At 54.9% G+C, this 2,500-nt stretch overlaps 1 non-coding gene across 1 annotated transcript in view; it reads left to right on the plus strand.

The window, feature by feature from the left end:
* Window positions 1-2,129: 2,129 nt before the first annotated feature.
* Window positions 2,130-2,500, plus strand: part of LOC126148076 (small subunit ribosomal RNA) — a 1,909-nt gene continuing 1,538 nt past the window's right edge. Inside the window, exon 1 of the ribosomal RNA XR_007530392.1 lies at window positions 2,130-2,500. This exon is cut by the window's right edge and continues 1,538 nt beyond it. This is a non-coding gene — a ribosomal RNA (small subunit ribosomal RNA).

Genomic DNA, 2,500 nt, shown 5'->3' on the forward strand with positions numbered 1-2,500 from the left:
TAACTCAATTTGCACCGCAATGTAACTCAATTTGCACCGCAATGTAACTCAATTTGCACCGCAATGTAACTCAATTTGCACCGCAATGTAACTCAATTTGCACCGCAATGTAACTCAATTTGCACCGCAATGTAACTCAATTTGCACCGCAATGTAACTCAATTTGCACCGCAATGTAACTCAATTTGCACCGCAATGTAACTCAATTTGCACCGCAATGTAACTCAATTTGCACCGCAATGTAATGCAATTTGCACCGCAATGTAATGCAATTTGCACCGCAATGTAATGCAATTTGTACCGCAATCTACCCCCACATTGTGCCTTAACCTAACCCACATTGTGCCTTAACCTAACCCACATTGTGCCTTAACCTAACCCACGTTGTGCCTTAACCTAACCCACGTTGTGCCTTAACCTAACCCACGTTGTGCCTTAACCTAACCCAAGTTGTGCCTTAACCTAACCCAAGTTGTGCCTTAACCTAACCCAAGTTGTGCCTTAACCTAACCCAAGTTGTGCCTTAACCTAACCCAAGTTGTGCCTTAACCTAACCCAAGTTGTGCCTTAACCTAACCCAAGTTGTGCCTTAACCTAACCCAAGTTGTGCCTTAACCTAACCCAAGTTGTGCCTTAACCTAACCCAAGTTGTGCCTTAACCTAACCCAAGTTGTGCCTTAACCTAACCCAAGTTGTGCCTTAACCTAACCCAAGTTGTGCCTTACCCTGCTCTGTAATTGGCATATGACACGTTACATTAATGTATTGTCCAACCGCAACCCGCTCAGAATGTTGTGTACACAGCTACGTGTCATCTCCCCATAACAGCTGCATTGCAGTGTGGTACGCCATAGAGACGTGTGGGAGTAATGGACGCAGTGGATGGCGATCAGCATGAGCCGTCTGTTCATGTAGTGGCGCGTGTATGCAGACGTAGTAGTCTCTTCTCACACAATGTGATAGCACGGTGCCCCGCGTTCCACATCTGCGACATGCTACAGAGGCCGGTTGACAGTTGGTCGCGCAATGGACATCGCATACGTACGGGGGCACCTTCCACGTGCCCTCTAGTCGGGCACATTTTGTTGCGTGGATGTGAGCGGATGTAGTGTGTCTTGACACCTGACAGGCAGGCATGCAATAATAGTTGACTTTGCAAACGGGGATGGACGTGTACGTTTACTGGTGACGTTACGCAAATGAACAACTGGTAACCCGTTGTGGTGCGGTTGTCCTTGCTGGAGGTACATCTGTGAGGGCAACGATCGGTACAGCTACGAAGCGGTCCCCACCATACCAACGAACGTGAATGTGAATCTGGGTGTGAAGCGATACGCGGCTGTGGGTGGGTGGGACTGTCCCCGGCCGGTGAGGGGGGGCCGCCCGGCGTGCTGGCCGCGCGGTGCGTGGGCGCACGCGCTACAGCCGGCTGGTGGGGGCGCCCAGTGGCAGGCGCGCCGGCCGACGGACGCGGCAGGCGGCGCAGCTGCGCGCCGGGGCACCCTGCGCGCGGCGCCGTGCAGCCAAAGTGGGTCCTCGCCGGCCCGGTGCGAAGCGCGGTGGACATCTGCAGTGTGCTGGTCCGATTGAGGACTGTGTGCGTTGAGGATGCGCCGCCGCCCGGCACTCGGCGCCGCGACGCCGTCTGCTGCTCGGTCGCCCCAGCGGTTCTCGCTGGTGGTTTGTATCGCAGTTGTGCAGACGTGTTGGCACGTGCGCTGTGCTGGGAGAGTTCGCTTCGGCACCCACGTGGGGCCTTTGCCCTTCTGTGGCGCTGGCGTTGGAGCTGCCGGTCACCGTAGGTGGCGCGTGTTGTCTCCCGCCGGCAATGCCACGACAGCACGCTCCCGGGCCTCTGTCGGCAGCGGCAAGCTCAGTTGGGAGCACGGGTGGTCGCACCTAAAGCGTCTACTCGCCTAACTCCGGGCGATTGCGCCTCTCTCGAACCCGACCAAGTACTTAGGACGGCGCTGCGCGCCGCCGGGACCTGAGAGGGTTTCGAGGTGTATTGTGCAGGGGAGCTCAGCCTCCTCCTGTTTGCAGAATAATTGAGCGGACGCTTGCGTGTTCGCGCGGGCCCCTGGGACACACTCCCGGGCGGCCGGCTGCTCAGCTCTAGTTGACGCAGCTCCCTGGTTGATCCTGCCAGTAGTCATATGCTTGTCTCAAAGATTAAGCCATGCATGTCTCAGTACAAGCCGCATTAAGGTGAAACCGCGAATGGCTCATTAAATCAGTTATGGTTCCTTAGATCGTACCCACGTTACTTGGATAACTGTGGTAATTCTAGAGCTAATACATGCAAACAGAGTCCCGACCAGAGATGGAAGGGACGCTTTTATTAGATCAAAACCAATCGGTCGGCTCGTCCGGTCCGTTTGCCTTGGTGACTCTGAATAACTTTGGGCTGATCGCACGGTCCTCGTACCGGCGACGCATCTTTCAAATGTCTGCCTTATCAACTGTCGATGGTAGGTTCTGCGCCTACCATGGTTGTAAC

This window comes from Schistocerca cancellata, unplaced genomic scaffold (genome assembly GCF_023864275.1).
Source record: "Schistocerca cancellata isolate TAMUIC-IGC-003103 unplaced genomic scaffold, iqSchCanc2.1 HiC_scaffold_878, whole genome shotgun sequence".
NCBI lineage: Eukaryota > Metazoa > Arthropoda > Insecta > Orthoptera > Acrididae > Schistocerca > Schistocerca cancellata.